The 25,413-nt window shown below is 43.4% G+C and overlaps 2 long non-coding RNA genes across 2 annotated transcripts; both read left to right on the forward strand.

The window, feature by feature from the left end:
* The first annotated feature begins 15,097 nt into the window (after window positions 1-15,097).
* Window positions 15,098-20,145, forward strand: LOC124177213. Its single transcript, XR_006869552.1, has 3 exons — window positions 15,098-15,261; window positions 15,563-15,839; window positions 18,725-20,145. It is a non-coding gene; the product is annotated as an uncharacterized LOC124177213 (long non-coding RNA).
* A 1,321-nt stretch (window positions 20,146-21,466) lies between these two features.
* Window positions 21,467-23,443, forward strand: LOC124177212. Its single transcript, XR_006869551.1, has 4 exons — window positions 21,467-21,530; window positions 21,679-21,769; window positions 22,509-22,715; window positions 22,828-23,443. It is a non-coding gene; the product is annotated as an uncharacterized LOC124177212 (long non-coding RNA).
* The last annotated feature ends 1,970 nt before the right edge of the window (window positions 23,444-25,413 follow it).

The following is a 25,413-nucleotide window of genomic DNA, read 5'->3' on the forward strand; positions in this document are numbered from 1 at the left end:
GGTCCCGGCCGGCCTCAAAGATTCTTTTGTTTCAGCCTCATTAACGTGTTACCGAACCCCCGAAACGCCCTCTTCGTCCCTCGACGCTCGGCCAGCCCTTCACCCCGGTTATTTACAGACACGAATCCACGGAGATGAAATTAAGAACTCTACTTGGCTTGGCGTTTTTTTCTTATCAATCGAGAAACAAACGTTCACCCGCCAACACACGCGAGTCGCTCACATTACGTTATGTGATTTATACAATATTCAATCCATCGATCCACTCCTAAGTAACCTCGTCGTATACGACGTAACGAATTATTCAATAATAAATCGTTCAGGAGCGGTTCGATCCGGAATGAATTTCGAAATGTTACCGATGTTGCGTGAATTTATGCCGAGGATCATCAGGGTCGCAAGTCACAAGTCCCGCAATGAAGAACTTTGTCAATTTCGAAATATTGCCGCTTGATCTAGCGGAAGTTTGTTTAACGTCGAGTTTAGCGTAGTCGGTCAAGATTACGCTACAAAATTTTTTTTCTCAAACGTCACGTACTACAAATGATTCTTGTTTCACCCGACACATCGTACTAAATATTTCTATTTCAGAATACTAAAGTTCCCTTTTCGAACCACATTTGGATTTTAACCGAATACGAATGAACGAATCATCGCCGATACCTTTCGGCATGCACACACCGATATAATCCCATAGCTGTCCAACGACTATAGCAACGGAGCGAAGGGCTTAGTAGGGGGCGTATAGTGGAAGGCGGGAGAATCTGGGAGCGAGGATCCCTTAAACGGCAGACGCGGTACACGCAGAAGGAGCTTACAGATTTTTTCGAATGAGTGGAACTCGCGCGCGCTCATCAGCCGCCTCATCAGCGTAACTTCAGCTGTCAGGTCGGACATCTTCGAGTTGAAGTGTTTATTGGCGAGTCCCGCTCCAGCATGTACCTACTTCGCGTTGCACCAGCAAATCACGGGTACCCTGATCCCCCCCAACGGAATTCGGGGCATTCCCTGTTGGTATTCGAAGATTTCGGCGTGCACTCGACTTTGAAACTAACCGCCGAGATATCGCGATCTGGATCCGGGAATACCGAGCGAAAGATTTCCTGCCTCGAAACAATATGCTCGAAATACGTTCGATGTTTTATATTTCGACCTCGATAAATTCGGGCCAAGACGTAATCTCCGAATTACCTGCTGCAGGAGTCCTCGTACGAATAATTTTTCATTTTTCAAGAGGCACGCGAGTTACTGGTCAAACGGTTCAATCTCTTTGCAATATTCTTCACAGCTTCACGTTAATCGTGTTATTTTCTCACGCACACCGATTCTTGGAGCATTTCTTCTAATCCAAGAGCAAAGAGTTACCAAATAATGTTTAACTTATACATTGAAACCGCAATTTTAGATGTTGGCATCGCCAGCTGCTGTTACCAACTTATTTGCCGAAAGCTACGCGACCCTGACATTCAAATATAACCGAGCCTTCGCTGCCTGATTAAAAAAGACAGCAAACTGCGGCAATGACAATGATTATACAGCACGGAGAATATTCCCCCAATGAAATTATTCGTGAACCTTGATCACGCTATTGTTTTTTCCTGCACACACAGAGATGGACAGTTTCGGTAATGAAAATTCCACGTAGAGCTTTGTTAAATTCGATTCAAAATAAGGGCTTGTCGTCACTTTCACAATTGATTCAGATATTGGCACGCTTATTTCGCAGTCGCAACGAAGCGATGGAAACGGTTCCGAGCATCGCTTATGCCGATCTGTCGTAGCGCCGTGTACGTACTTTTGAGACACCCTGTACCTGGGTGTTCCTGGAGTGGCGCCAGCACCTTTCTCCCCGATGTCTCCCCGTCGCTCGTTTCGTGCGTCCCAGTCGCTCCCCCGAAAATACGAAGCCTGGACCAGATTTTCATCTCGCTCTGCCGCGGGACCAGAAATTAATAATCTAGAAATGAATAGTTTAGCCGTACTTCCCCGACGCATTCTTTCCCTCGGTCTTCGGCCCGATGGCGCGATGGCCTCTTCGCGAGAAGCGTCACGGCAATGTGCGAGGTTCCCGTCGGAATGTCTGTCTCTCAGTTTCTCCGTTTCTCCGTTTCTCCGTCGATCCTCGGGCTCGCCTTAAGGACGCGGCTAATTAAAGGAAAAGTTTTGCTCCGTTTCATTCGTCAAGTCCGCGCAACGATAAATCCCCTCCTGATCGGGAATTAGCCTCTGTAGCTCTTATAAGAGGCGAGACGGCGCGCAGCGAAGCCGTTCTCATTTACTTATATATATATACGTATGATACAAAGAGAGATAAAAGAGACAGGGTATAAAGAAATTAAGTAGCTACGTTGCGGAGAAAAATGGAAACAGAAAATGACAAGGGCCGTTGAGGAGTTCGCGAAAAGCTCAACGAAAAACGAGCTTTTCCCGATTTCAAGTACAAATTAGATCTGAATCAATCGTCCGAATTATCGCTATTGTGTACAGTCCGTATCGCGCTTCAGTGAAGGACAGTTTGCAGGTACGTATACTATAATGAGAATGACGAGAAATTAAAAACAATACGAAGTTTTTAAATCAAAGTCGTGTAATATAATTCTTTACTTTTTGCACCTTTAGTGCAATATTCACACCGCGAATAGACCGCGTTCTCCATTAATTTGTCATTCGACAGCCGTTTCGTGTGGTAGCTGAAAGCCAAAAATATACGTAGTCGGCTAGATGAGATGCAAATATGTCTATAGCCTGACTAACACGTTTGTATGTTTGAAGCGCGTGCAGGTATATTAAACACACGTAACTGCGGCGGAATGTTCGAATGGTGAAATTTATATTTTATAAACTTGCAATTAGCGGTGGAATTTACGCGGCTAATTAGTAACACTTATCTGATATTTATTGTTGGACGGAACGATATGCGGGCGAATGCTTCGTTTACCCGCCGAGTTTATATACGAGACACGGATACCTACTTAGGTAAGTACGGCAATAGATTTTCATGAACTTTTATCATTTCACTCGCGCTGCATAGGCGCAGATATCGGCAAGTATTTACTTGCACCGAGGTTCGTCAGCTGGATTCGCACGACCTGCGAATCGGAGGCGGCGTCTCTGATGATACGGAAAACTTCCTGCATGAGTTGGTTTGGTTTGGGAGATTTTTTGGTCGAGAATCGATACTTGTTTGTAAATTTATTACGAGATAGTCGGAACACTGAGTGGTTGTCAAATAGTCACGTTCGTAAGCTGCGAAGATCTGTTTAAAAAATAGACAATGCAAAAAATACTGGAAGTATAAACGAGAACTTTAAATCTCTTCAAATTTATTAAAATTTAAGAGATTCTTTCAACTTTTAATCTGCGATAGTTGATTTTATTCAAATAATTATTTTCTATGAAGTCGATGAAACGAATTCTTCTTTTTTTTTAAGTAGGCAATTAAATATTATCACTTGTCAAGTAAAACCGATATCGTTGCAATGCTGTAAAATTAAATATTTAACGATGCACCAACATAATACAGAGAAAATTTTTAGAGAACTCCTAGAAAATAGTTTTGTTAGTCGAATGAGCCATGATAGAGTGAAATTGAACGAATCTGCGAGACTTTGAACCATTCTAATCACATCAAAACTTGTTTATACGTTTCCATTATTTTCTATCATTCTTCTTCTTAAGAGGCATTTGTTTAAGCTCTCGGCTATAACATTAATATGGTGACAAAGTTAATGAAAAGTAGTCATTTTTGGCCAATTGTGGCAGCCTTGTTAAGTGAATTAAAAAATAAGTGCGGTTGAAAAACAAAAATAAACAAGGAGCAAATATCGAAGGCGGTATAATAAATTCCTCGAGCCGAGGACAGCTTATAATAATATAAAGCAATTAATGGCCCCGATAATTATTATTACCTAACCAGAAAATATACAACGCCGGTCGAATTTTCGTTTCTTGTAATAAACGATGCGATAAAACGCGCAGCGGCTTGACTCCGGGCACAAAAAATACCCCGACGAATATTCGAGGAGACATTTCGGGCATCTTCGGTGAGACACGCAGGAACGCGTGTTCTATTAGCTAAAACAAAAGAGCGGCGCCTAGACGGACCCGCCGAGGCCCAAAACTGTCGGACCGCGTTTATTTATGTCCCGAACGACGGAAAAAGATGTAAGTATTCTGGCCCTCTACATTCCACAGGCCGGTTCAGCACGTCTTAAGACCAAAGAAGATAAGACGTATGCTTTTAATTCACCGTTCAATTTTTGCCGCTTTATACACCAGCCGCCAACTTCACGGCAGTCTTCGGCTTCGGGATAAACATGCCGCGAAAACTTTCTCGAGGAATCAATCGAACTCTCAAATTCCCCGGATGATCTTCTTTGTTTATTTTTAATGATTTTAACGCGCTAATACAAAGTCGCCGAAAATCGACAATTTATCACCGAAATTATAAACTATATCTTGTCATTGCAGTATCGGAAAAGTCCTTGTTAAAATTATCCTTTGATTGTTTCAAATAATTGCCCGAACTTTTATAGGCGCGAACAAAGACATCAATTAATTTTACATGAATATCTTCACAGCATTCGCTTATGTAATACATCCAGTACGTGTATTAATTTATATAATTCGAGGCAGAACTTAGCCTTTGTCAATGTATTTCCTCGGTTTCGATTATAGGATCGATAGACGGTAGTAGCCCGGGGGGATTGAGACGATATCATTCTCTACAAGTATATTAACAGCCGCTGCCTGTTATTTCGGCTAAGGTTCATTTTATTTCATTCGTTTGATTTTCTTTTTGTTTTTATTATTTTAACCAAGCGCGCCTAATTTGGTCCTGAAAATCGTGGCCTTATCGCGCTGTCATCTGGATCGCGGTGTCCCGAGTAAATATTTTGAGCGAGACTTTACGCTCCTTTCTTTTCATTTTCGTTTTCGTTTTTTTTTTTTTTTTCAATTTGTTACATTTGTTTCTTTGCTTGATTTGTTTTACGCGCATACGGTGTAACGTTATTAATGACGACGTATCTAGAAGTTGTCTTTCAGCTCCGACGTTTCTGTTACCAGAGAAGAACTGATGTAGATTTAAACGGTCAGGCATCGCTCAAACCGAAAACCATTCCCGGTGTTCAACCCTCGGGAACTCTTCCCCGGGGCTGATGTATCGACGTAATTCAGATCTCGCAGATGGCGCGACTCTTGGGTACGACCCGGTATACCTCCACGCACACCACACACATACACGTGTACGTATACATCTCTCCTTCTGTCCCGAGGTGGATTAATTTATCAACTCACGGTTAGACCGGCGGAGCCAATACATACATACACATAAATAACGTTAAGTGGCGTAACAAACAACCGGCGAATAAATTATCGTGTTTCGAGTTAAAAAAATACAAGGTAGGTAATTTTCACAAGGTTTCAGAAAGCTTGGTTCAATTTTCTTTTTTTCTTTTTCAGAAAAATAATGTCGCGTCAATCGGAGTGAAAATGTACGCGTTGGACAATTTTCCGGGCGATTTGACGTAAGCGATAAATAACTCCGACTCGGTGGTGATTATAAATTCATACGTATATTGGATCGTCGTACCGCAGTTTGTAACGAAAAATTAATAGACTGGATTTCGTCGCACGTGCGTCGAGTGGCGTAGCTTTTCACGATAATTTATCATGGGATTGCGCCGCAAATACACATCGGCATCCCCAAGGGGATCTCGCCAAACCCCCTCCTCTTTCGACTGGCTGCAGGGGTCTAGTGGCTGCCTAGCCACACGATTTGCTCAATACTCGCATGCCTGGGAGGTGTGTATGTTTGTATGTTTACACTGCAGTCAAGGGGATTCCATTACGAGTATATTAATGCGATAAGCCATTTGACAGCTTGTATCGACGATAAATTACGCGGTATGAAAATTATATCGGACGTTTAATACGCTTATGCAGCCGGATTAAGCGAAACGACACTCGAGTTAAGAGTGTTTCACGTCTCTCAACCGACTGCAATTGAAAAATGTTCACATCGAATTCAATCTGAACTTGATGTAAATTTTTTTAAATGGAGAGAAACACAAGTTTCTTAGATTTTTCCTTTAAGGTACAAAAGAATTTTCCACTGTCAAATATTTTACACAGGATAGCTGTTATTTTTTTGCACAACGATATCATCCCTACTACAAATAGAAACAAATGGCGAGAATAAGACTGAGGAAAACGAATAAAAAAAAAAAAAAAGAATATGGAAGCGAGCGAACACAAGGAGAAAGTGAATCGTCTTATTAACTGGAAACAATCAAGATGTGTATAAACTAGAAGTTCACGGTTGTAAAAATGCGAGGGCATAATTCAGCTCGGACGAGACTGCCAATGGGGTAATTTTATTTAATGACGGTTTCGGATCTTCGCCGTTGATCTTTCGTCGTGTTATACCATCGCGGCTCGAAATTGCGAGAAGGTGACGCCGCCGATGTGGAGCTTATATCGCCGGTCGCGTGCGTCCCACCTTCTTTATTCCACGCTTCCATTATTCCTGTCGGCATTACAATGACAATGACAATCATCGCGGCTAGCTCGGCTCGACTGGCCGACCGTCGACCGACACGCGACTGGTTGGAAAATTGCAACAAATAACGCCGTGGGGTGCCGGAGAGAAGTGCAGGGCTATTTGCAGCTCGAGGCTTCCCTGCCAAAAGAATCGGGGTGAGAAGGGAGATCAGAAACGGAAACTGGGAATGGGAGACAAAATTCACGGGACACAGCGTGACACGTTGCGAGTATCCATTAGCATGGCACGTTGTAATCAGCATGATCGTTCCGATAGTGACTTTCGGTCTAATAATTGAGGTGGAATTAACTGTAAATAATATAAAAAACGAAATTTCGACCGAATTTATATTTCGTTGGACGGAGCTGCGATTGGAATTTTCAAATTCACCACTGGAATGGAATGCGCGTTATTTATTTTATTTATTTTTTCCCAAAACTGAGAATGAATTGAATCCCCGAGTGTGCTGATCACTTGTTGACATGTGTAATGAAGGATACTCGTTTCATCGTTTGAGTTTTTGCACTTTGAAAATGATCCGTAATCGTAGAACTAAATTTATTCTACCGTTAAGTAACGTTTTCGACACTTTTCAAAGAAGAACTTCAAAAAATTTCATGTACATTCTCTTCTGACATACTTAAATTTCTATGGAACAAGAACGATTCCTAACCGAACTGGAATCTGTCAGTTGTAAATTGAACACGTGTTGAAATTCGTATTTTATCGTAACGTATTAAATTCTAGCACATCTTTAATTATTCACAAATCAACAGCAGACACAAATTTCATCAAAATCGGACAAACAATTTGGATAAGTTATCGCTTGTAAAAAGGAGTTGAAAAACGTCGTTTTTCGAGAAGAATGAAAGCAATTGAAAAACAATTAGGTAGATGCATTCCGTTTTCTAAATTTTAAACACCAAGAATACAACATAGAAAAAATTAGTTTCTTTCAGCCGTACAATCGCTCGTTATTGTTGCAAGCCTTCTCGATATCGTCAGCAGCTGTACAAAATTGACTCGAAAATCAAATGTAAGACGGTAACTAACCCCGTGAAGTGCAAAGACGTAACAGACGAATTAAAAAAAAAAAGAAAAAAAAATTTTCAAACGGCGGTAAAGAAGCAGCGATTTTAACGGGCGGTTCGCCTGAGATCGTGATAATGGAAAACAACCCCCGTAAGAGAGCTAATGCGAAACACAATGGATCCAGGAATCGGCGTGGCTGCAGTAGCCCTGCATCAGAGCGGGACCAGCGGCTGATCCGTCACCAAGGCATAAATCAATGTTCCGCGTTCCGCCCCCCAAAGAGACTGCATAGCCGTATAAGGCGGCGTTTCTGGATGGCGTAACGGCTGCCGAATGTTTCTATAGACGCGAGTCGAGCGACGTCGTATTATCCGCGACAGACACAATTGCGTGTTGCTTAAGCCACGCGACCGGCTACTTCCGGTCTTCTCCCCGCTCTTGGGTTCCGCTCCGTGATGTCACGTCCCCCGTGACCAACCCTCCCCTGCTTGCACCCTAAACGCCGTCAGGATGTACGGGGACCACCATAAAACCGAGTCTCATCCCCGAATCATTTAATCTTCCGCCGACCCTCCACCCTGCAACTCTATCGGGGCAATTCAGTTTCGCTAAGAGTCATTGTCACAACATGCCGATTGCCTGTGAGAACCGTTCGAATCTCGAAGAACTGATTTTCCTCGGGACACGATTTTCAGTTCTTCAAAAATACCCCTTTTTGCTGTTAACGCAAGCCGCCAAAACTTCCTGCCGAAACGAAGAAAAAAAAAAAAAAAACACGGCGAAGGCAATTGCTTACGAATATCTGATCACGATCTTCCGTCGAATGAAATATTGTGAAAAAAAACTATCTTTACGGTAAATATTCTTCCCCGCAAATGCAGAGGCAAAAAACGGACGTTGACGTTTGAGTCACGAAGAATCTGTGAACCCTTGGTACAAGACTGCATGGAAAACTCAAAGGTGAGGCAATTCGCAGAGCCAACGCTCTCGTAACCAGAGTAAATACTGCCCGTAAGGTTCGCCATAAAAAACGGAATAAAAAGAGAAGGGAAAAAGAAAAAACAGGCGTAATAGACCGATCAGAGGGTTGGTGTGTCCGATTCGTTAGTCACGGAGTTCTTATGTTAATTCTGGCGTAGAATCCCGATTCTACGGGTCGACCAGTCACCCTTGACGCTAGCTCTATACCACCGTGGCGAATTTACAGCACGTCTCCGAGTTTATCGCGGGGGTGTCCACCCTCCGTGACCACTAGGCAAAGCTCCGCCATCGCCGGTTAATTTTAACAGGGATTCGTAGTGCGGTTATAACTCGCGTCATGGGAACCAGCGTGGATCTTACAGTACCGCGACTTCATTAATTATACGTTCTGCTATGGCGATACTGCTGCTGGAGCAATAGCGGGGAGAGCTGTGCTTTCTTTCACGTTAATCAATATTGTGAAATAGATTCATTTTCTATAATTACCAGACAAATCTGTAGCGAGACGAAGAGTATCGTTACAACGACGGTTTTAATAGTGTTCGAACTACGAGAAAATGCGGTACAACTAATTATTTAGTGTAAATGTACTTTTCGATACTAAAGTTTTTCAGGCGTTGCAAGAATATAACTTTGTTACATTTTTCAGTCGAATAAGCCTTTAGCGTCAATTTATTTCGAGACGAACATTAAATTATCGCAATAGTCACAAGAGAATAGAATAGTTAACGCGTGGCCATGCTCGGAAAGAATTGTAAATGCACGTCATAGATCTTCCGGATTATACAGCTACAAAGCTCATTTTCATTTTACACCTACAACTATATTTTTCAGTTATGGTAAAATATGGGATCCGAATTATCCGATATTTATATCCGAATTTCAAAAAGAAGAAAAGAAGAATTGCAAATTTTTAAGGTCTTATTATGGTGCCAAATCGGATTTCACAAGTTTGATGACGTCTAGCGTCTGGCCAACAAACCACATCATTTTGAAGGATTTCCGATCTGACGTCCGAGAGCAAATGGCTAACCTGTTAGTATAGCATTCTGCCTAACAAGCGGCTAACTCGATCTCTGTAAGGCCCCGAATATCTTTCCTTCGCAGGCTCTGAGTCCCAGACGCGTCGTGCGGCGTCGAGCAAGGTGGTCCAGCCAGTCCCCCCCTGAAACTCAAGGGATTTATAAACGATCATTGAAACACATACCCAAAAAACGACTCCATGTTTATCAATAGGCCCGTGGATATCGTGCGAAGATGGTTTTTTATTTTTTTTGTCGTATCCAACAAAAAACGCCTTTACGATTATTTATGTGTAAAAGGCCAGAAGGGCAATATACAAATTTTGATGAAACTAAATATCTTCCTGTTATTTCGATGCTACAAAATTTATTACGACCCTTGTCAAATCGCAGAATATATATTTATATAAATTCTGCAATTCAACAGCGCGTAACTTCCTCAATAAATTTTTGGGGAATACGTAAAGAAAAGCTTAATTCAAAAACGAAATCTTATAGACCTTCTAATGCTTCCGATTGTAAGCTTTAGATGGAATTTCCCCTACGCCGTTACGCGCATATAGAATGGCAATAAGTGCTGGAACGGGAAAACGATCAATTGAATCGGGCAGTTGACAGAATTTTCTTCAAGGGCCCAGATATCGGAAGGTTTAATCAAATAAGCTATAAATTAAAACAGATTACTGGGGTGAAAAGTGAAAAAAAAATCTTGTTTTTTTCCTAACCTTCTGCAAATTACAGGACCTGAAATCTTGCAGTTTTACAGCAAGCACTGAAACCCAACTTTGTCAAAAACTTTTTTCAATCACAATGTCTGTTCCAATTTTAACCGTCATGAATTTCTAGTGTCGAATAGGCTAAAATCTAATTCAGAAGTCATGAAACTGCATTAGGTATTTAATATTAAGCTTGCCCAAAAAATGATTAAAAAATGATCGATCGTAATCGATTTTCTTAATGCGTCAAAGCTAACCTATCACATTGTCTCCTCCGAACGAATTAGGTCTCCGTCCAGGGTTCGAGAACCCAAATGACTTTAAATTTATAGGAAAAGCCTCCCGCCGTGCAGATAAGCTCGGCATAACAATATCAATAAAATCGAACGATGTTGTGACACTTGAATTGTCTCACAGAGTTCATCCATAATACGGTATTAGGCGCAGAAGCAATCTTATAGAAACGAAGTACCACTCGATTGACCGTACCGAAAATTCCCTCATCACCGGCTTAGTTACAGTTCTTTTCAAATAAGAGAAAAGTATTGCCTCGTAAAAGTCCGGAGAACCTTCCAAGAGGCACAGGAACCGGCGGGAAGTCGGGCTAACGAACAAGGTCGTTGAAGTGCGGACAAGTCCGAGTCTTCAACGGTGTAATTAGCGGTCAACGCCCGGCGTCTCGTGGGCCTTGCGCCGCTCGGAAAGCCCGAAAAAGCTCGAAAAAGATTCATAAGTCGGCCACACACGACGGGCCCCTCGGTGGACCGGCAGCAGCTGTCTCGCGACGCTGACTCGCTGACGCTCATTAGCTATTCATACGTATTATATGCCCGCCATATACCTACCCACCTATCTCGAGACGGGGCCTTCTTGCCTAGGCAGACTCGATGCGCGCGAGGCACGCCATGCCTGCACGATGGGCATTGGGCCCGTTCCCGCCGTCCTTCCTTCGCCTGACCCCAAAACCAATTCTAGTTTATGTGCGCGAGGCTAACGAGACGTCTATATTATTATGCCCCGAGAGGAGCTGGCGCGCAAGCGCTCGACGAGGCGAAATAAGGGAAGGTTACTTCGGCCCTAGCCCGGGGCTGAGGGGCCCGTCGAAGATAAAGACGAGCAGCGAACGCGGAGACCACCGAAGGAGGCTCTTCACCTCTTCGCCGAACGCCTGTATTCGCTCTTTTCGCCCTCAGATTTCGTCGACGCGGGATTTAAATTTTCCACCAACCTTACAAGGCCCGGAGGTATCCTTGACCACAATTTTTATCGTACTAATAAGTGTGCAAGGTTGACATACCCTGCAGACGGTATAAAAAACGAAACTTTTCAATAGCCGATTGCTTAAAAAATCAATTCAAATTTTATATTACGATTAAACCTGATGAAACAGTTTTGTATCGTTTGTGACAGAGCCGTCATTTGTATGAATGCGATGATATGACCGTAAATGATCGATGGTACTTGTACGTGGTATCGAATGATTCCAACTCAATCCCACCTATCAATTGCCCGATTCTGTTTTGGATCGGTCACAACGTCTTTCAAACAAAAGCTTCTGGCGAGTTGTACACCGTAATATGACAGTGGACATCGTTGAACTTGATTCCACAGTCATCGAGCTGCGCAGCGATGAGACTTTAAACCTCTCCAAATCTCGCGAAAGTCGTACTCGGATTTCAACTTTCACTGTCGAATGTACTTGAAGAAAAAAAAAATCACGCGATATCCGCTACATACACAGAAAAAAAAAATACTACAAACCACTTGGACAGATCGAAAGTAAATTGACGAAAACTGTCGATCCTTTTCGACTCTCTGAACCGATGAAACTAAGTCTGCGAAGTAAATTATTCGACCTCAATTCGAGACAGCGTAAGCTTGTCTACGATACATCCCAAGTCCCTTTACCGACGCGTAACAGGACACTTCCGAATCACAGAGATTGAACGATGTTCCGGCTTTTGAAATTAAATTTCCTTTGTTCATTGTATTATTTAAAATTGATACGATTCCGTATCTACTCACTGTACTCACTGATTACACACTCGAAGATACAGGTAACGCATAAAAGAGCCACTCCGAGAGGCTTTGATGTGAAAGGGTGGTCCGGCTTGCTCGACAGTCGATTCCGATCACCTTCCGACGACCTTGTCTTTGTCTAATCTATAAAAGCGAACGAGTAGATTTATGAATGAGGCAGGTACGTCGAGACGTCGAAACGTCGGTCGTCGGGAGGCGATATACGCGCACCTTTGGCCTCGGAGGTTTCATTCAAGTGCTTTCGTCGCCGCGTTCGTTTTTCATACGAACAAGTCGTCCCGAGGGAATTCGCATTGGCGATAGAAGGAGCTGACAACCCGGAGAAAAAGATCCGTTTAAAAAGCGAAGCAGTGTCGTCCTCGTCGGGCAAAAAATCGCCGAGCAGTTTGCCTCGACGTCGTTCCCTATACACTGACGTGTCGCGATGCGTTACAGCCGGGGTTCGCGGTTTGTAATTAAAAGAGGCGAGACCGAGTCTCGAAAATTTTGTCCCGTTCATCGGCGCGAATTCGCCTCGAGTTTCGAGTCGAGCGTTGTTGAGGGCGGGAAAAATAATTCGGCAAAAGAGGGCACGTGTATCCCCGCAAACGTCACGTGGCCTCGGTAACTCCTTCGACGAAACGTTACCCTCCGGAATTCCCTGGGGCCGTTCACGATTCGGTCAATAACTTCGCGAGCCTCGCGACGATTGTCTCTCCGGCTACTGTCTTATGTTTTAATTGTTCTCTGCTGCCGCGTAAATCCTAATTAAGACTGAATTATTTCACCGCCAGTAGGTACCTTATACCCGTCGTGTTGCCGCCGCCAACGCGCGCCTACGCCTTCCATCCAGAAGGGCCCAGGACGTATGGGAATCCTAAGGGAGGTGGGCCTACGCCTCGCCGAACTCTCCAGCCTCGAGAAAATCAATGATGCTGAAAAGGCGCGGGGTCTCTGTCTATAAATACGAGCCCACTCCATATTCCGTCTGCGAAAGGATTATAATTCAGCCCTAAACAGCACCGCTCGAAATAGATGCTTAGTAATGAGCGTATACCGATATATTGAAGACAAAATGCAAAACCGCATCTCGCCTTGTTTCTCCGCAAATCTCTGTCGCGTACATTGCGGAATAATCCGGTCCAAAGTTTAAACTAACGGTGAGTCATCTCTGAGATATCGCAGTTGCGTGTTTTAAGGAAAACGTAAAAAAAAAAAAAATATGGATGTCTTTTTGTACGCAACGACCCAGTTGCGATACAAATGATTAAATATTAACGAATTTGCATCGAAGTAGAACAGATTTTGGAGTCTGCTGAGACAGTCCTGAGGGCTCGATAATTCGGCAGCGCGAAAATTGATTCCGTCTAAAAAGAGGCCGCGATGAAACTTTTCCTCGTTAGACACCATGGGAGGTCGTCGGGTAATTGAGGCGCGTCGTTTACGGGCAATCCGATCTAGAATTAGGCGCAATACATATAGCGGTGAAACCCATACCCGAGGGTTGAGTAAGGACGGCGAGAAGGGGAGCGAAGGAGGGGGGGGGGGGAGGAACGTGTATGTATATAAAGAGAGAGTGAGAGAGAGGGGGAGGAGGGAGAGAGAGAGGTTAAACCGCGTCCGCGAGTTAATCTATGCTAAGTCGGGAGGGCCGGACATGAAAATCCCGTGGCCGGGATGAAATCAACTCCAGAGGGTCCCGGCCGCCGCAGACGCCACCGCGGATTGCCGCGTCATCCTTATCCGAGTCGCCGGGTCAACCGACTAAACGGTATTCTCTTTTCCTAATCGTAAAGGATATTAGAATAGGTTTTATACAGAGTCTCGCCGCCGAGACGCCCACCGCCCAAATCTTGCCGATTTATTATGCACTGTAATCTACGTACAGATATTAATTTATATGTACAATCCAAGAGTGCTGCACGCGTCTTTGAGGAAATCGATAGGTACTCTATGCTAACTGTAATTACCATGCATGCTCCTAAAAATTACGCATGCTAATCGAACACGTAACGTGTCCATTGTTTTCCCGTATAGAGAGGAAATCAATTCTCAAGTAATCAAGAGAGTTGGATTCCTGTAGCCCGAATAACGAAGCTTGATATTTCTTGTGTTTCGTAATTTGATAATTTGGAAAAGCAGGTGCGTACCGTACCTATACCTAACTGTAGCCTGTTTACACTCACAGGCCGAAGTTACCTAAGTTTTTAATTAGCAGTTATCACGATCCTTATTATACGTTCGTATCTCTTAATTATTTTACTGTTTATGGTTATCCAAAACGGTAGAACGTCATCCGAAACTTTACTGTCTTACTTTATTTTCAGTAGCGGATCAATGCCATTTTTGTTTTTGACTTGCAGCGCATATATGATAACAATTGTGAATGATAAAGTGCCTGAATCAAAAACGAGACATTTTATTTCATCGCAGATTCACCGACAGTGATGATAATTGCGCATCAAAGTCCCAATAAAAATGGATTCAATTTCGCATAATATTACACCTCCGCTTCCAAACGTATTAACGGCAATTTTCCGTGGATCCCGCATGGAATGAAAATGACCACGTGTCTTATCTTCGTCCCGATGAATTTCACGGTTATCCGTCAAAACACCGGATATGGGGTATAGAGATCCGACCGAAGGAGAGACGAGTGAGGGACCGTTGGAGAGCTATGACGTCCCAGGCGTGTCTCATTGTCCCGGCAAGTCTTTGTCGGCCCCGTTCCATGAGGCCCGGCGACGATGGGGACCGAGAAGGTGTCACGCCAACGCAGCAGCAGTAACTTTCTTCGGGGCGGTAAGAACGCCGACGAAGAGAGGAGGACGCGTTCGCATCGCGGAAAGGGAGCGGAAGGGGGAGAGGGAGAAAAGGAGTTAGGAAAAACGGACGAGGCTCTACAACTTCGCTAATTGCCGCATCACTCAGCGATTCTTTATTTCTCGTAATTTCAACCTTTTTTATCCACCTTTGATTTTTTGTTTTTCGCTCGCCTGGTCGTTTTGTCGTTTATTTTTCGCTCACTTTTTCTCACGTATATAGGTATAACGGAAGATCGATAATTCTCTGAAATCACGTTTAAACGGCTATAATATTTTCCACGAACTATTTTTAAAATATGCTTTTTGTTACATTTGAAGAGATTTCAACGCAGGTTCAGGAATTTCATGACATATGACTTCTCGGATTTGAAAATTTTTCTGAAATTCTGGAATTCTTACTACTCTAATGTGATATGCTTTCAGGTAAATTGCGCTCCTCAACGCAAAGGCATTGAAGAATTGAGCAACTGGTGCTTCGGAGAAACTTCCCTGCAAGGAAAACAATTCACAATGATTCAGGTTGATGCCGGTTATAAATCGAAGATGAAGAACCGATAGATCAAGATCGTGGAACATCGCATAAATAATCAATTGGCAATTGGAAGGCTAGTCAAAATCCTGTAACTTAAACATGCTACAGGTGTAGATACACTGGAAGCTTGGAAAGCCGACGAGATGAAATTCTTGCTTGCTGATCAGTGTAGGTACCAAAGTTGAAATTTAGAGCCTCGCGTACGCCTGAAAGTCCTGCATTTGGCAGGACGCGGTAGGACCTGTGAAGGATTAACTTTGTATTGAAAAGAAAACCTATTCTAGACCTAAACTTGGCCAATATTTCCGTTTCTTCGACGGTTAGGTTCAAAATAAGACATCTTTAAAACCTCTACGGGTCATAGGTTATAATAGGACGTTAAGGTCCACAAGGGGTCGGACTATGAAAAAGATAGCACTCTCAAGGTTCTGAATCGGAGGATGAGAACCAAAAAGTACGAAATAACGCTCTGCTTAGTATCCGCAGACTTACGGTGGGTCTAAGAAAGAAATGCAGAAAACATGTTTAATCGAGTAAAAAGATCTCGATCCTTTCGCTGAAATCGGAGAAGTATAACAACGATATTCCGTGAAATTAAGTAGCGATAGTCAAGGTACAACATCGGATGGTGCAGAGTGCATAAATCCAAGTGGGAGGGGAATGACGCACCATTTTTTTGTCAGTTTCGATTGGAAAGGCGTCCGCGGTGAACAAACGCTGTGTCGGCGATGCGCGCGTTGAGGATCGTAGCTGAAGCGAAGCTCGCCTCGTTCTGGAGGGAAAGACCACCAACGGGAGAAACCTTGCGGGACCTCCGCGCCCCCGGCCGGGTAGCGAAATTAAATTCAAATATAATCAAATAAAATTTAAATTTTAAATCCTCCTTCGGTGCTGCTCGGATATATCCCAGCAGCTAGCAGCGAGCGAAATTTAGTGACTCTGCCACCGCGGCACCACGCAGCACGCGCCGTCCTCGAGATTCTCGTTACATTTTCCACCCCCGGGATCGAACTCGGATTTAAGGGGTCAAACGGCGCTGGTGCCGTGCCCCCCTCAGCCCCCGGGGCCCGGAGTTAAATCGCGGCATCGGGCGGGGGTGGAGGGGGCGGCGGGAGCGGCTGATTGAGACAGTGTTTTGTTTGCTCGGAATGAACTGGGTGGAGGACGGAGTGCCTCGACTCGACTCGACTCGACTTTGCGCCGGGGGTGGAATGGGATGGGGTGTCGTTGTGTCAACCGCAGCGCCCCCTGACGATGACACTAGCGAACGCGAAAGGGGACGGAAAGTCTTTGCGTATAACTCGCCCGAGCAACCGCGCCGGGGTTTATTTTATTCCCGCAACGCCCGCCGCGCGGGGTGCAGGAGAAGATTCCCGTTTCTCTAAACCGAGGGGTTGGCTCACCGGCTTACTCGATGGCCTTATTTTCCTCCAAAGTGGATTAGCCCGACGTAGCCTACGTCGCGTATATACAGCCGCGTTTACATATCCACAGCTATAGCTGTTATTGCTATGTGCCGCGATCCACGTTTTCTTATCTTCGTTCTATTCTTCGTCTATCAATTTCAGCCACCCTTGCGGAGCACGGTTCCAGCTTTCATATTTTTCATGGCAGCGAACGTTTTCGCTGAGACAAATTTCATCCGTTATGGTTACTTGGAAATTCTGATAAAATCAATATCGTTATAATGACCGTTTGAATATCGTTCGAATTAGAACAAAAAAAATGATCAGTTATCAATATACTTTATTTTCTAGTTATTGCAATATTAAATCTGTTTTTTACTTTAATACCTATGTTTATTATCGAGTGAGGTGAAAAATGAAAACAATCAAGGACTGTACGGTAACAGCGACTCGAAATTTCTCTAAATGTTCATACAGAATTATTGCAGAAACCACTTTTCGATACCTCCAATCGTTATCAAAATTTTCTGCAGTATTCTTTTTCAGAATTCTAATGAGCAAAGCAGCTTTGTAGATTTGTACATGAATGTTGAACGAAAAATCATGATTATGTAGCTAGTCTCGGAACGAAAATTTTCAATCATATCAGTGTAAGGCTATAATTACATGCATCGCATTCATTCTACACAGTGATTCGTGACATGTAGAAACGACACGGTGAAATGATAAACCATTGAAGAATTTCAAAATTCTACATCAGTTCTTGTATTCACAATTCATCCATAATTGTAAAATATACAATAACAGAGCTTACCGAACGACGATTAATATTCTGCGCCAACTTGTAATGAAGAATGTTTTCTAAACATCAATTTATTACAAAGATTTTACAACTGCAGAAGTTGGAGAGTGAAACTGAGAGCGCGATAACCTGGCGGTCACGTGGGTGAGTGAGAAAGAATGAAAACGAACGATTCGTTATTACCGATTTGTCATCCAATAACTGTTCCTAAAAATGTTCGTCAACAAACAACAACGCGCATTGCCAGCAACGACACCCGTCATGGCTCAGAATATCAGAACGATTCCTTTTCCCGCGTCCGCACCACTCCGATCGCATTTCAATTTCCCTTCCGGAGTGCAGTCTTCTTCCGATTCTTGCCGACACGCGTTATCCAAACTCACGTATCTGCGAAGAACACGGCCGCCATTTTACCCCGTTATACGTATACCTACTATACCTACCTACACCGTAATGCGAGGGAGTTTCCACCGCGTTCCTTTACGCGGTATGTACGTACAACGTAGATACGTAGAAGGTAGGTATATAAGGTACGGGTAGGTAGGATATACACGGATATGACGTAGGTTATGCATGTACATGTGCCACAGTCTGCGCCGCCACTTCCTTTGAACTCTTTTTCGGTAACGCAGAGGAAGCTAATTAATTTCTCTCTCTCTCCGCAGCTTCTTTGTCTCCCACCCTCCTCCCCGTTCCTCCGTTTCTGTACCCCGTGTCCCTGCAGCGTGTTCTCCGTTTGTATTCCCCTTCTCGCTTTCTTTCCCTCTCTTTCCCCCCTCCGAATTTTCACCGTACACACACACATAACTCTCCCACTCTCGCCCTACAGTCTCTTCATCTTCCAGCAGCGGCGTTTATTTTCTCCAACGCACCAAGCACACGAACACGTGATGATGGCAGAGGCGAAACCGCGGCGTACGACGGACGGGGAGAAAGCTTGGATCGTCGGGGGCCGTTTCATTAGTGTCAACCCTTGGAGTCGCGCATGTTTCAACCGAAATTACAGCGGCCACACCACGTGACGACATTGCAGGCATCGGCTGCTATGGGGAACTTTCCGTTTGACTTCTTAGACCCCTTTTACTTCTCGTTGTTGTACCTTACTGCTTGTTTCTCTTCTTGCAGACGAAACGCCCGCGGCCGATTCACCCGTCACTTTCGGCCCGCGATCGCGTCGCGGCCAAAACGTCACTCTTGATCGAGAGGGTTGATCAAGGATTTATACCAATTATCTTCAAAGTCATGAAATTTCACGTCCAATAAAAATCAGCCGTTAATGCACCATCGAGTCATTCGGACCTTGGAGATGACACGATGAACATTGCAGTGTCCTGAAATGTATCAGGGCGAACCGTCGGACATTTATATTACATACCATTTTGAATGTCCCGCCAACAATGACAACAGCTTTGCAGCTGCTCTGCATCACCTGCACTTGCAGGTTAAGGGACTTCGTCAAGTCAATCATCGAAACTTCATCCCCTCAATCGGGTGTACAGTAATTATAAAATTCATTCACATCCTTTACAATAATGCGAATAAGAATTCACTGGTCTGTCCGTGATTGTATAATTTATTGAAGCGATAATGTATTTTCTTGTTTGCTACTCTATTGTAGGTGTTTGCAAGCAAAAGTCCGTCACTGGGTGGTCTTAGACTACTTTTATCACCACAGCCTTACGCCGCGTGGACTTCATAAATTATGACGGTGACTTATGCAATTCAATGCTAGCAATCTCTCTTACTTATGTACGTGAATGGAGTAACTCGTGACTTGACAAATATACTGTCCTTCAATCAGATGACTGTATTTCCGTCAGGCCAAACAAATACATCTATCCTCTTGCAATTTAATCTTTTAGCATAAAAAAATAGAAAAAAAAAATCTGCAAAGTTTGAGAAACCGAATTTTAATAGAAGCCTTATTAAATTTTCGTAAATAATAATCATTTTCAGGTAAAAGATAGTCATTGTAAAAATTTTCTGCATCATTTTATCATACAAGACGACATTATGCCTCTAAAATACACGCATGTCATACCCAATGGTAATTGTTGCGTCAGAGCTATTAAATTCATTCGTTCGTTCGTAATCTACACATTCCAACAAGTGCTTATGCAGATCTATCGACGCGATAAATATCTAAGTAAGAGTGACGGACGTCACTCACGCCTGCTAATGGCGTCGACTGTAACTCACAACAGTGTAGAAAGCGCGAAATTAGCTATTGTGTAAGTGTCAAGTTCACTCAATTTTGAATGTATCTCTTGACATTAATGTTTACGTAATTATTGAAATAAATCAAAATATACTCTATTATACTGTTTGAATGGAATAATCATGTGAGTGGGTTCTTTGGTGATTCGTTTCCGTCATTTTCACACTAGCATCGCCTCTAAGCTTGCGGAGCTGTATTATACTGAGCTATAAATTACAAAGTGACCGCTGGTCGTTTGAAGTACCTACACCAGAGTAGATATAACGATTGAATATGATGAATATTAATTTTTAAATGCACCTTGAACGAAGAAGTTCGTGCAGCGGGTATTATTGCCGAAACCATAATTCTCGATAAATGCATGTCGTGGCCGGTCAACAGGAACAGCCACACTTTAGATTCTCTATCATACAACGGCTTCCACGACAATTGAGCATATTGAATTTCGACTCTTGGCTCAATGGTCATCGCCCATAGATCGGGCTTAAATTAACACGCCTTCCGGGTACAAGGAAGTTTAGCACGATTATCAAGATTCCTAATTATTTTAACCGCGCGGTGTCGAGCGGTCTGTGCTTCAACCGGCACACGTTACACGTTACCCAACAAGTCATTATACCGTGCAGGTGACTCTGACGCGATATGCGTATATGGTTTCGGGCAATCATTAAGATATCCCGAGATATACAGCGCGTGTAAACAGAGATAATCGATTCGCTGTAAATACGGTACGTACAATCTGGATTTCATCACTTGATAATTGTACCCGTCGGTCAATTAGCACGTTCAAAATTAATATCACAGCATTAGCGCGTAACACGCGAAGTACCTTTTCGTCGCCGAATGTTAAGCCGGCCTGCATCCCGGCACAATGCAAGAAAAACGTTCCTTCCTCCACGCCAGGCGGATATTGGTCAACCAATAAAGCCTCGTCTTAAGGCCGGTAAAAATTCCCGATCCAGCTCCGCCATGGCTTCGGCGGAAAATCAGATACGCGCGACTCCTTCGCCCCGGCATCTCCAGAGGGCTCCAGCTCTCGCGGCGTTTGCCGCTGCGGAAAAAATCCGGCGGCTGAGAGACGCTGGAACCGGGGAGTGGCTTCGGCCTCCGACTCGCTGGTTGGCTCCGAGTCGATGGGCCTGACCGAGCGGCCGATGGGCCCCCCCGACGCCGAGCCGGGAGAAGCGACGGGCCCAAACCGAGGGGCCCGATCGCGTAGGTGTCACAGATCCGGCCGCTCGGCCCCCACGCAACGTGGAATTACTTCGCTATTGAGATGAGGAGATAGCGGAACAAATCATAGCGGCCACCCACGGCAAGCCGTGCTGCACCGAAGACGACCCGACCCGCCTTATTGCTCTGGAGCTATCCGCGGTGCTACCACGTATATATTATCCCAGACTGCCGGGGCCAGTCGGGCCCAGACTCCGCAGGTAAGATACGTACGCCGGGCGCTATTCGTCTTTTGGGAATTATCGTTATCCACGGAGATCTGCAGGCGCCTTAGGGAGACTCGGGAATCTCAATTTGATCGATAGTCGCCCTGCCAATTATGCGTCTTTCTTTATTTTCTATTATAAGGAACACCGCGGTCAGTCGGCGATGACGGCGCGACGATTTGGGAATGAAGAAAGCTTTCCAAATTCCGGCCGCTGCATCGACGGTGTCGAAGGTACTTATGCAACAGGGATTCAAATTCGAAAATTTCTTTTTTTTTCCACGTATAGGTAATTTGTGGTATTGCATGTCCGGAGGCGAGGCCAGAACCATATCCGGTGAAAATGTTACTCGGCCATAAACAATTATTAGTGATTCGTACACATAAAAATAATTACGGTCCTATCCTTACGTGCATGTAATTGTAGAGAAGAATTTTCGGAGGTTGGTATTTGAAAGTAATATTCTTCTGTCTCATGGTTACCTCGTGTAAAAAATAATTTTATATTTTTCACTGTATTACTTTGTAATTTTCTTACGAAATTTGATTTCATGACGCTCCACATTCAGCAACGTCTTATATAAAATCCGACGATTAATTTCCTCGTTAAATTTAAACACGCGATCAATTCGTTGATGACAAATTGTGAGTAGATGAGTAAAAAGAGAATGTATCTCGTTTTTACGCTGTAACGCTATTTTTACGTTATAGAGTCAAATTAAATTCTTTTTTCTTTTTTTTTTTTTAGACCTTGATTCGTACGTGGTACTAAAACTTTGTCTACAATAATTGATAACCACTCGGTATAATCACGTGTACGTGTAATTTTGTGACGACAGCGATTGAGCTCTAGTAATATCGAGAAACTAATTCAGTTCAATTTATACCTTGGGCTCAATCCGCAAATTATGACCAACGATGATGTTCCAGCTGCAATAAAGTCAAGCTTTTCCTTCTCTTTTTTTTTACGCAGTGTGGTAAGTCGCAACTTCCGTCGCTCTGAGTATTTCGAGTCAAGGCGGGGATCGATTTGGCAAGATGATCCAGTTCCAGTCCATGACCGCAGTTTTATAACTCTCGTCTTCAGAAAATATTATACGAGGGAGATCGCTTCGTTTCATTCGCAAACAATGGGACAGTTGCACGAGGAATTTCCCAGTCGCGTTGATTGCACACCAAGGTAAATATTCAAATAATTTTCACTAGCAACCTGCATTCGACCTGCATAATACCTGCATTCTTGACCCAATTTATTCGAGATGCTTACGTGTTATTACGTTTCACACTTACAGAGCCCAACAGAATTCGTAAGCCTGAGGGACAAAGTAAAAACTTGGCGTGAATTGTTCTGGTTAACCAGTAAAGTTCAATTATTCAACGCATATCACGAAGACACTTGATCGAAGTGCATCATTTTCTTGCGATAGTCACGATAATTTTGTATATTGATTTATATCCGATAGTGTTGATAATATTGTTTCATGTGTTATATTTCGGTTTACACTCAAATGATCGAATTGACGATGTCTCTGGATTATAATGACGACACAATTTTACTCCGTGTATATTTTTATTGCAGTGCCTTCCAACCTGGAACTTGGGTACAGACGTGTACTACCAACGTAACAACTAGATGTTACTAACGTCACACACATATAAAGGATCTGATATCAGTTTGTACCGGAGTTGATTTAAATCGCGTTTTTCAGTAAATAACATTTTCCACTAAATTTTATTCAAACGTCCATTATTTGTGTCGTCCAAACAAGTCCAAAGTTTTTTTGCCACATGAGCAACTTCAGACTGATCAATTGTTACGAAAGGTCAAGTTTACTTTCAAATCATAATTTATTGTTCTTCTATTGTTGTACTATAAATTATTGGTCCAAAACTTCTTATACAAGACGATCAAAAATTGTCTACACGAATCTTAATTAGCCAAAGAGTATTCTTCTTTCTGATTTTCAAAATCAAAGTTATTGGAAACGTTCTAACGGAAAAACATAATTCGCTATACCATCAAATTGCATTGTTAATATGGAGACAACACGAATTTTTACTAACAATGAAATAGCAACAGTATTGAAAGAATAGTGAAGTGAGACTTAGAAAATTTTAGCTGCTGTAACAAATTTTCTTGCCGTCTCTGTATTTCCACTAGAAATTGCTGGTCCATCGAATTATTTTTTTTTCCGTGTTTATTATACTACAGCGCTTGCCTTGATACACCAATTCGGCATTATCTCAAAAATTGGAATAGATCCTTAAACCTTCGTTTGCACTCGAGAAAGTCAAATGATTTATACAGAATAAATCCTCGCCTGCGATTTTATTCTCGCATTCAACGCCTATACTTATACAATGTTCAAGTCCTGTGATTGGCTACGAAGCAAGATTCGAGGTGAGTGAACGTACACGGTAGAAATAAAAAATTCGAAAATCTTATAATCACTCTTTATGAATTCGAAATGGTAGAACGAAATTTAATCGCAAAAGTACATAAAAGTGAAAATCTAACAAACGTAGATTAATCTTTGGGGTACAAAGCATTGTTACATACAAGCAACAAAGCAGCAATCGCATAATACTTCGCCCGTACAGCATAGGCATAACGGCTCCATTCGTTTTATCCGAGTTTTCCCGTATTATCCGAGCATACACCTCGATTAATGTGGAGTGCTCGGATAATTCTGTTGCTTCGGATAACACGGAGACTCGGTTGATCAAAAGCCGGATAAACGAAATTTTCCACTATTGCCTTTTTTAATCGTTGAGGGCCGGAGGGGAGCTCGATGTAATGTAAATCCGGAATTTGGACTAAATTCTGCAGTAACTTCTGCCACCATCCTGAAAGTATGGGGTAATTTGTTTTCGTCAAACAACTCGCCCTTTGCCAATTTTTGACTGAGAAATGGTATCTAGATACTAAACTTGGAAGAAATTTTATTCTCCACAATTTTTGTCTAACAATTTGTCGTCTACGATCGACGTTTTCCGACCTAAACCACAATTTCAAGATGGCGGCTGAAGCTACCGGAGAATCCGGTCTGAATTCTGGATTTAGACTAGCAATAATCCAAATATTAAGTAAAGAAAACAGTGGTATCGAAAATTAGCGATTTCAAGTGTTTCATTTTTGTACAGTAAATGCACAAATGCCTTAACCTGCCGGCTAACTTGTTTTCGATCCGAAACAAAACGTGAATTCGATTCAATACGAATCGTGCGACACTGACCCCTGATCTCTTACGTCGGTTGCATCGCCAGTCATTGTCACATAATTCTTATAGAATCCAAGAGGTCGCATTTTCATTCGTAAATGAATATTACCGAAGACAGCGTCGGTGCTTCTCGCACAAACGATTTAAACATTGTTCCGGCGCATTTGAGGATAAACCGTCGGTTCGTATGTCTCGCGCATCAAGTGCCGAGTCCGTACCCCGCAGGCGTTTCACACCGTTGCGGTGCGGCGATTCCGCGGGCAAAGAGCCGCAATACCGCGTCGTCCGTCGAATTCCCGGCGCAATTCCGCGAGCCTGGAAAGTCACGCGAAGGCGGCGAGTCGCGCGCGGCTGCGTTCAAATTGACCGAAATTATCGGACTCTTTTGTTTCCCAGTCATACTCGGTGCTTTCCCCGTTCCACGTACCGCCTCCCATGTCATTTCGTACGCGTTCCGTTCGGTCGCGGTGCGTAGCCCGGTAACCACCATTTTGAGCGTTCCGTCCGTCTGGGGCTATTATCTCGACGTGTCATTATGAAATAATGTCACACAGAGCCCGCTCTCCTCCTCCACGCTTCTATAACCGCCAACACTGCAAGCCGCCCTGCCGCTGCGTATTTCGTGCAGCGTAGGTACGAGCATCGCACAGCTCGACG

This window comes from Neodiprion fabricii, chromosome 3, assembly GCF_021155785.1.
Source record: "Neodiprion fabricii isolate iyNeoFabr1 chromosome 3, iyNeoFabr1.1, whole genome shotgun sequence".
Lineage (NCBI taxonomy): Eukaryota > Metazoa > Arthropoda > Insecta > Hymenoptera > Diprionidae > Neodiprion > Neodiprion fabricii.